Source organism: Pecten maximus, chromosome 10 (assembly GCF_902652985.1).
Source record: "Pecten maximus chromosome 10, xPecMax1.1, whole genome shotgun sequence".
Taxonomy (NCBI): Eukaryota; Metazoa; Mollusca; class Bivalvia; order Pectinida; family Pectinidae; genus Pecten; species Pecten maximus.
In genome coordinates this window covers 44,700,007-44,711,025 of record NC_047024.1, presented here as the reverse complement: position 1 = coordinate 44,711,025, position 11,019 = coordinate 44,700,007, and the positions used below count along the sequence as shown (strand labels likewise).

At 35.2% G+C, this 11,019-nt stretch overlaps 1 pseudogene; it reads right to left on the bottom strand.

Moving 5' to 3' along the window:
• Positions 1-9,547: 9,547 nt before the first annotated feature.
• LOC117336728 lies at positions 9,548-10,613 on the bottom strand (annotated as a pseudogene).
• Between the last annotated feature and the right edge of the window lie 406 nt (positions 10,614-11,019).

The window sequence follows — 11,019 nt, the reverse complement described above, 5'->3', positions numbered from 1 at the left end:
AACATCACATTGAAAGTAAAATAATTGTGATATTATATCTATACGATTGACAAATATTGCTGGTAGATTTGAGAAACTGAGGTTCAAATAGTTGGACGACAACAAATGAGTACTGGGCAGCCTGTTGTAACTTTTGTATACAAGCGACATCTCCCCACTGTGAGTGTCACATTTGGTGAATAGAAACATTAACATCAACAGAAAAAATAAATTGCAAGTCTCACCTTTAGTGTAACTTCAGTACCATAAATATCTACATATTTGTGTTTAAATCTAAGTATGTGTCAAAATGATAGTTTGAATTACTTACTCTAGGCTAGTTATATAAGCAGTGTTTATGTAATCCACTGTTATACTATTTTTATGCTTGTTTGACTAAATGTAATTAAGCATTAAACTGTCTTTTTATGGATTATATGGTTATATAGATGCCAGAGCTTTGCAGACAATCTTCATAATGCGCGCTAGCGCATTATGAAATGATTGTCTGCAAAGCTCTGGCACTATATAGACCATATAATCCATAAAAAGACAGTTTAATGCTTATATTTACGTTTTCTATATTAGTTTCTTTTCGATTTTAACTTTAATTTTAATTATAATTTGAAATCTGACTTTTACCGACGTTTCCATTGTCAGAGGTCAACAAATTGAACAGCCTATTGTGATTCACGTGCTGATTGGCAAAAAAAAAAAAAAAAAAATAGTGCGTGGAAATAATTAAAACAATACTGAAAACATCATCAGATATTTTAATAACAATATCAATAATATTGGTAGTCAGTATTTCAGAATATACGGATGACTTATTCAGTTTGTTAACGATTTCGGATTAAAAAAAAAAATTTACCATCCGGAACAATTATGCGGATGGAAATTTCACCCGTCACCACGCGCACGCAACGGCTGACAGCATTGACAGAGTTTAGCTATGAAAGTTGAATGTGCAGTGGGAGAAAGTGGAATTCGCCAAAAAAACAGATGTAAACATGTTCTTTGATTGCATGGAAACATGATTACAGTTTATAGTAGCTACAACAGCACCGGTGTCAGGGATACGACCAATGAGAGAAGTGACAGTGGCCGAGGGAGTTCGACGAGCTTCGGCGACAACGTTGCTTGTGACGGGTACCATATGGCTGTTTCAAGTTTAGGATGCGTTAGACACGATAATGCACCACTTGATGCTTTCTTTTGTGAAGAAGAAACTGTTCTATTGTACGACCGGAGAGAAGCCTCGTTCTTATGATTTGACATAAACATGATGTGTCGGGTTTCAAAATTTTTGTCATTCAAACACTGGATGGCGGTGGCGCGCAAACAATGTGGTGTGTAATGATTTTCCACTCTGGCCCCGGAACAAATATCTGTCAACATATGTGTTTATTAAATCTTGTTTTATTTCCATTTTCGTGATTGTTAACCATTCATACCTTTATTTTCGTTTTACATTTTAAGATTTGTTTTCTGGTCTCGTACTCTATCCGATAGCATGATGAGCAATGATAAGATGCCATTTGTTTACATTGGTTGCAAGTAGTTCCGGGGGATCCGGTCGCGTATGAATAACACCCGAATGCACGATTTGGGTGTCAGTTATGCATAGAATGGTGTCACGCTTTGGGTGTCAGTTATACTCTCATAGACTGCAAATTTGTTTAGTTTGTTTATATCATGGCTTTGCCATCCAAATGTAAATATTTAAAAGTTACAGGCAAAAATCTTATTAATATGTAGGTCATGGAATCTTGATATTGATAGAAGTCACTGAAATATCATACAAGTAATATCAAAAATTAACTTTCAGACATTATAAATGAATACACATAGAGAATGTGATCTTATTAGGTTTTTATACAATATTCAGACTTTTATTCTATGTTATGTTCAGTTTACAATTCACACATCGCTAACATTGATGCATCGATAATAACTGCAATCATTATCAGGAAAGGGAAAACAAGCAAGAATGAATGCAACCCTGCCTGATGATCTTCTGAGAGGGAAATTGAGTCGCCATTTACGTGAGCTGCTGATGGGGGAGTACAATAAGGAGACAGTAATGAAACGTGGCGACAGAGAATGCCAGGCTACGTCTACATTTGATCGTACTGTACGCTAATGAGGCAAGACAGTCAAATGATCAGGAACTTAGACAGGGAAGGTAAATGCACTGATTTCAAACTATCATGATGTAAAATTAGAATCTCGCGTTCTACGTAGGCTCAGTTTGATGATCATATTGCTTAACATACCAAAGTCGAGTTACAAATATTGCTTGTAAATACAAATTTTATTTTACAATAATTGTGAAAAAGTTATACTTTGGAAAATACTTGAACTAAATCGACAATAAAAATATCAAACTAATGGACTTACAGGAGGTGCAGAAGCTGTAGGTTTCTGCGTTTTCTACAGCTAGCAAGAATTTCCAACTCTGATTCACAATAAAAAAAAAACACCAATAAGGGCATTTGATAGAAGGCCCATAATAATACGTGACGTTTCTCTTTGCGCTTTCTCTAGCTTCTCCGATTTAAATTAAGCACACTCATCCAACAATTCGCAAGCATATTCCAGGACTGGTAACATGAGTATTTTATATATTGTCTTGACAATATATATAAAACGTTCATTTAAACAGGCATCCCGACTAAATATGTGTTTAGGTTTCCATAAAACATTATTTTTTACCTTAAAGAGAGATAGACATATCCCCATTTTGCATCCGAATTAAAAGCTACATTTAAATGTTAATGATAACCAGTACATTTCTAAATCTCTATCAATGTTCACAGAACAGATAAATAATACATATGTATTGGTGTGAGTTCTAGAACTATCACCTTTGCGAATGGCACACCAGGTCAATTACATCTATCAACCACTGCCTGGTAAGTATCGAAATCATACATGGGCTTGTCGATTGGCACGTTATGGAATTTCAAAGCACTCCTCCTGGTATATTGCTGCTCATCACGATCAACTTGGAGAGATGGTACCGATTTACGAAGCTACACCCTTCCTCAATATACATGCATGAATAAGATCTCGGTTGTTTGACGTTGAATTTCCCGTTTCATTTGAGCGGTCATTTCATTTACTTTAGAATCAACCACCTTATTGAACGTATAGTTATTTACCCTGAGATGGTTGAATACCTGGTCAATATGGAGCTGTATCGATTAGTAATAGACGTGACACCATTGACGCCAGCGAAGGTGCTAACATTTTAGAGAACTTGGAGAAAACCATCAGGAGTAAACATCATTTGCTGATATGAATTAGGGATACATGCCTACTCCATTCCTTTCATTTGTTGTCCGTTTGAGCTAACGTAGTAACAAACATATTTGTTGCTCAAGTGATATATGGAGCGACATACCTGTAAGTGTGCAGTCTTTCTGCAATTTTCTGAAAATAGTTTGCCAGATAAAGCTATTAATAACGTCGTCAACAACATCTCCTACAGTTGATACATTTTCAGTAGGTTGAAGCAATTTAAATCGTCAATTGCCAAGTGAATATCAGTAACTTGGAAAGTCCCAATACCGAGAAACCACTAGAAAAATAAGTTCTAGCAAAAATTACCTTACCCCGGATGTTAGCCCGAGTTTCCTCTGGCTCTGACACCATGTCTGGTGTAGGGCCAGAGAGCATTAGTATATGAAAACGTGAAATCCTCCGACACCGTTTGATTTTGGTGCAAACGCAATAAGATCTGGCGTGACAAATAAGATATTTATTTACCCCAAAACACCCAGTTAGTCCCTTATCGATTTTCTATTCCGTCCGTATAAACGTACTTCTCGTACAAACGAGTTCAAAAGTCGTACGAACGAGATCGAAAAAGTCGTGCGAAGGAGATAAAACGTCGTAAGAATGAGTTAAAATGTCGTATGAGAAAGATAAAAAAAAGTCGTAAGAATAAGATGTTAAGTCGTTCGAACGAGATAAAAAGTTATACGAACGACATACACAATGTCGCACGAATGAGATAAAGAGCAGTAAGAACGACAAAAAAACGCACTAACTACATAAAAAGACGAACGAACGAGATAAAGAGTCGCACAAACGACAAAAAAAGTCGTACGAGTGAGATAAACAGTCGTACGAACGAGATAAAAAGTCATACCAATGACATAAAAAGTCGCACGTACGAGATAAAAAGTAATGCGAACGAGATAAAAAGTAATGCGAACGAGATAAAAAGTTGTACGAACGAGATAAAAAGTTGTACGAATGAGTTAAAAAGTCGTACGTACGAGATCGAAAAAGTCGTGCGAAGGAGATAAAACGTCGTACGAATGAGTTAAAATGTCGTATGAGAAAGATAAAAAAAAGTCGTAAGAATAAGATGTTAAGTCGTTCGAACGAGATAAAAAGTTATACGAACGACATACACAATGTCGCACGAATGAGATAAAGAGTCGTACGAACGAGATAAAAAGTTGTACGAATGAGTTAAAATGTCGTACGAACGAGATAAAAAGTCGTGCGAACGAGATAAAAAGTTGTACGAACGAGATAAAAAGTTGTACGAATGAGTTAAAATGTCGTACGAACGAGATAAAAAGTCGTGCGAACGAGATAAAAAGTCGTACAAATGAGAAAAAAAGTCATGCAAACGAGATAAAAGTCGTACGAATGAGTTAAAATGTCGTACGAACAAGATACAAGAAATCATGCAAACAAGAAAAAAATGGTACCAACGGCATACATCAAATAGCACAAACGAGAAAAATGTCGTAGGAACAAGTTAAAAAGTCGTCCGAACGACACACAAAAAAGTTGTATGAACGAGATAAAAAGTCGTGCGTACGAGATAAAAAGTCATACGAACAAGATCAAAAAACATACGAACGAGATAAAAAGTCATACGAACGACATAAAAGTCGTTCAAATGAGATAACGATTCTTAGGAACGAGATAATCAAATGAGATAAGATTCTTAGGAACGAGATAAAAAGTCGTGCTAAACGAGATAAAAAGTTGTACGAACGACATACAAAAAGTCGGACGAAGGAGATAAAGAGCGGCAAGAACGACAAAAAAAACGTATGAGCGAAATAAAAAGACGAACGAACGAGATAAAGAGTCGTACAAACGAGATTTAAAGTCGTACGAACGACAAAAAAAGTCATATGAGTGAGATAAAAAGTCGTGCAAACGAGTTAAAAAAATCTTACGAACGTCGTAAAAAAGTCGTACGAATGAGTTAAAATGTACGAACGAGATAAAAAGTTGTGCGAACGAGATAAAAAAAAAGTCATATGAGTGAGATAAAAACTCGGGCAAACGAGTTAAAAAAAATCATGCGAACGACGTAAAAAAAGTCGTACGAATGAGTTAAAAAGTACGAACGAGATCAAAAGTCGTGCGAACGAAATAAAAAGTGTTGTACGAATGAGATAAAAAGGTGTGCGAACGAGATAAAAAGTCGTACGAATGAGTTAAGATGTCCCACTACGAACGAGATCAAAAGTCGTGCGAACGAGATAAAAAGTCATACGAACGAGATACAAGAAATAATACAAACGGAAAAAAGTCGTAGCAACGAGTTAAACAGTCGTCCGAACGACAGACAAAAGAGTTGTATGAACGAGATAAAAAGTCAACCGAAAGAGATAAAAAAAAAAAACAACATACGAACGACATAAAAAGCCGTGCGAGCGAGTAAAAGTGTGGTATGAACGACATTTTAAAAAGTCGTACGTACGAGATAAAAAGTCGTTCGAACGAGATTTAAAAAAAATCTTACTAAGGACATTAAGAGTCGTACGAATGACTAGCATTTGTTAGAAGATGATCCGTAACACGCATATAAAGGTTGAACGGAATTACTATTACCAGAAATGAGTCCTTACTACGACAGATCAATTAATATGTCGTATCTACTTCATTGAAGGTTGTCCGTTTTATGTGATATACCAATAATATTGACGGTTAAACATTAAATTATAGTGAGTGAAAGGTAAGTAAAACGAACAGCCAATGGATAAGTAACTCAGACTTTCATTCAAGAAAATATAGAGAGTTCGGGCCATTTACACGGTTACAGATGGATGTACTGGAAATGTTTAAAAGCTGGATTCCATGTTACACAGGAAAGCTTTTGCTTGCTTCTCACTGCCATTGACTCCATTGGGCTGGAACAAAGGGGGAAAAGAAATGAATTTAAAGGCGTAACTGCTTTACCAAAGACCATAATTATAGTGAGGTGAAATTGTGACTGAGCCGAGTCCGAGATCTGGTCTCGAGTAGCTTAATTGATGAAAGTCAGTTCTTCTACATTTCTGGTTGCTATTTTCATCGTTTTGTGGCAGTGTAGCGAGGACATGTGTCGACTAAATGACAAAGCCACTGGGTTAGTTCTGCATATTTAGTAAATATGTTTTAAACAAACATTAGCACATATCGTGCATTGATGCAGGTATAAAGGTATACACTCAATGTAATTCACAAAGACATCGCCTTTCATCTAAACATCTATGGCCAGATATGGCGGACAAACCAATAGACCACCTTCCAAAAAAAGAAAATTCAAGACTATCCGAAAATATGCTTAATTCATATGGAAACAACTTTCAACCAATCAAATTACTTTGTCGAAGTCCGTCAGAATGGTCAACTGTTCATTCTGTCGGTGACCACTACTACGAACATACTTTACAATTTTATTTAATCCGTATGCATCACCATATAACATTACATTGTAACATATTTCATTTCACAAGATGGCGGAGAACACAGTCAGCACAGAATAATAAAACATACAGCTATATGCGTTATAACCATATGACGTCATAATGAAAAAAATAATCATATACAAATAAGCATTAAGTATTATACAAAAGCACCGTTTTGGAAAGTAGAGTAAGCATATTATCATGATATTCATGACCAAAGACACCAAAGACACTATTCGTGTTATATCTTGAACTACATTGGAATACGTGAATTATCTATATCGAAATATATATTATTAGAAAATAGAACGCCGTTCACAAGCATCCAGTACATAACTTTAGATAACAAATATAAACAATAACTTAGATATTTATAAGTGTTTTTGTCCTTGCCGTAACATTAATTAAATATCTTCCAAAATTCCTCTAAATTTCAACATTATTGCTAGAAAAGAATTTGAAATTTTTATATTTGTTGTGTGTTGTTTGCACTTTGACTAAATTGTTGTGATCTACGAATATTTACTACAATGCCAAATGCAACTATCCCTTGAACATGGAAATCTGACCTACCGCATACAAATCTGTTAAAGAACACTATTACAGCCATCGTCGCACTTTATCATATCATCCAAAACTTCAGAAATGTGACACCCCTCTTATCTAAAAGCCTTTATATTTCATTAGTATGATTTTTGTCTCGTTCGTACGACCTTTTTTATCTTGTTCGTTCGACTTTTTATCTCGTTCATACGACTTACTCTTTTTACCACTAAAAATTGCAAAAATAAGTTTTCTATATAGTTAAAAAAAATCCTGTGACGTCATCCTTTGTGTACAGTAAATGTATAGTTTCACTTTCCAATGATGGTCAGTTGGATATTTTGCAATCCAATTGGCCGATCGCCAGCCGATATTAAGCCACGCCCCTAACAATTCAAGGGAGATAACTCCCGTATGCTCCGACTTTGCTAAGGTAAAAAAGATGGCGACTGCTAATCTAGGCGATATACCCGATGACTTTTCTGCGACGTATCTACCGTACAAACCAACTGTAAGACAAAAACAGAGAGCAATAGCATATGTGAATGGTAGCTATGTAAAAAGTGTGACATTATCAATGGATGTGATGAAAACTTTCATTCATGTTTGTGCCAAAATATATCGCAGTCAACGAAAATCAGAGGAACCTCATTCAACCAATATTGAAATTTCCCGCTCCGAGACTGTTTTGATTGACGCCCATTGTTCGTGTTAAGTTTAGTTAGTACTTATATATATCTTTCCTTTTCATTTTGATTATTATAATAAAAAAAATATAGGTAAAGAATACACTTTGCAGTCTCTTGTTATTTATTTAAAGACTTCTGTAGAGGCCTTTTCATGTCGATATGTCCAAGGCAGGTAGTTGAGAGACAACTGCAGCCTCTTTTTGTATATAAAAAATAACAACTAGTAAACAAATTCAACCATTTAATGAACACATAATCCAATCAACATGCATACCAGAATAATCAGTTAAATGTATGGTTATGTGATAAAATTGATATCAATTTAAATGAATAATGAATACAAATATTCATATATTTATATTCATAAATATATAACAATACATTGCAAAAAAATGTGAATCAGTCAATAAATAATTTTGAAGAAAAAACAAACAAAACTAACTACATAAAGATTCATATTTAAACACCAAGAATAGATATAATATGCACATTAAAATTGTAATAATATATCTAAATAAAAATACTTCAGAATGGGTGGGCAGTGTTCCCATGTACTAGCCCTTATAATGATGCTGGAGCAATGGGAAAATGCTGGCTATAAAGACATTCCAGCTAAGCCATCATGCACAAGCCTTCTACAGCAGTGGGATAAGCCAAGGGGAGATAAGATCTACCCTGAACCAGTTTCCCAAATTGTAATCGCCAGACCAGGAAATATAAGCAGAAAACGCAAACCAGTGATGCCAGCATTCAATGATAATAGGTAATACATTTTTTTAAATGATGCATTGAATCACTTGAAATGGTAAAATTTACATTTGGACCCTTTGTTTTGGCAACACAAATGAAAAGAACAAATAAATAACAATTGCTGTTTGATTACTGTTAAATCAACATGTCTGTACAAATTCATTTTCAGGAAACGATAGACACCCCAATTGGACCACAATTTGTTGGCTCACCACTAAGTTACCATGTATGATTACATATATATGACAAAAAACAATTTAAACAATAAAAAAATATTTGTATCCAATGACATTTCGGCTATTGATTATACCATACCTCGACAGAGTGAAATGTACATTTTTCTACCTGAATCAGTAGCCTTATTTATACAGCTGTTTGAAACACAGATGTGTTGTGTTGAAATTTTAACATTACTTATCTTTGCTAATCAGAAAAGGCATGAAATTTGTTAGCAGACAACAAACAAGTCAAACTTGGTTTACACATTTAAATAAACCCAAATTGATCCTCTGTGATAAGATTTTAAACTGTTTCACCCTGGCTATGGCCCTTTCCACATGTACGCTATGTTTATCAATGGTTATCGTCTCTGTTACATCTGCAACAGACATTTGTCCAGCAGCTGAAGCAAAAGGAGGAATGTTTAGTTTCAGACAAAGATCTTTGATTTTCTTTTCAATAGTAAATCCTTTATCTGCCAGAGTTCCATCACCTTCCTTCAGCATATTACTACTCATAAGATTTTTCACTAACTCATAAAATCCACATTTTTCAGTAAGTTCATTATCAGATATTGATCCTGAAAACAACATTGAAGCAAAGATTATGGACCCTCTAGGGTCAACACCAACAATTCCTTTAAGAGTAGTACTTTATTTATAATCTGAATAAAATTTAGACTGTGTTTGTAGGGAGCTAGGCTTTTGAACTTTTACTTCAGTGCCATCAATGATTACCATAGTGTTGGGAAAGTCCTTTTTGAACTCAGCAGGCATGTTCTGTATGATAATATCTCTATGAGGCCAAATTGAAACAGATCCAAGTCTGTGAAACATAGAATTTATCCAGTCAGAGAAACGAGTACTACAATATTTGGGTGATATACCAAACAAAGTGGATAAATGGTAAAAGTCAAAGTTCTGACGGAGTTTTATGATCACTAAAAGTAACTGATCATGGAGACTCAATTTCTTTAAACAACTCATGTTCTTTGAATATTGAAAAGGAGTATCATTTGGCACTAAAAATTTAACAACATCCATATATCTTTCATAACAGTATCCTGTGCAGTACTGGAAATCTTGATCTTTCATTGTACTGTGTCTTAAGTAATGTAACTCACAGTCCTTGAGTTTCTGTTCATCAAACTTTCTCACAAGATCTTCCTTTTGTAATACTAATTTCCCTGAGTCTGTTCTTTTCTCCATTTAATAACTCAATTTCTTCCTTCATCTTTGTATTTTCTGCAATCAATGCTAGCATATCCAGATTTTGTGTTTCTGTAATCAAACAGAAAATTAACAAATTACCATACTATTACTTAGTACACAGATATGTTTAAGGGACAGTGAGCATCCCGTAACAATTTAACTAGCCTAGACTACGTTTGTCGTTATACCCGAATTCGTTATACCGGGTCAAGGAAAAATCTGTTACTTGGCGATATGTTGCAATATATGACATGCATCACAGATTTTTTTTATGATCACTTTCATTGAATTCTTACCTTTGAACACTAATAAAAGTGTTTCCCTTTAGCAAGATCTCTCAGGACGTCTACGTTCAGCTGTTCTCTTGGCCTACCACATAACCGAATCCAACGCAGACATTTTTCCAGTGATCTTGCAGGTTTGGGAAATGGTGTGAATGAAACACCTCCCGCTAATCACTCAGGATGACGACTGTCAGTGTTGCATATTTCCCAACAACAACGTTTTACCATTTTCAGTAGATCTATATCATATGCAGAAGTTTCCACGTCTGTGTTGAATAATCACGCCTGTGCGCACGCTTTCAAAGTTGTCGGAGCATCAACATTGGCGGCTACAGTCACGTGCAAAAGGGGCGGTACCAAGCGGTTTGGTTGACAGCTGGCGATCGGACAATAGTGTTAACCGTTGGATAGTCAAATATTAAACTGAGAGTGTAATGAGAACAATGAAATCAAACTGGAATGCTACATTTTAAGGGTCATCTATATAGCAGAATAGTGTTGAATTTCAAACACGAATAAATAGCTGAAGATTTGCACAAAAAATGTCATGTAGTATACCAAAATGTTTGTTTGGACATGTAGCTTCTTACAATCACCAATAATATGCTATAGATGCTACCAGTTTCTTCTGTAG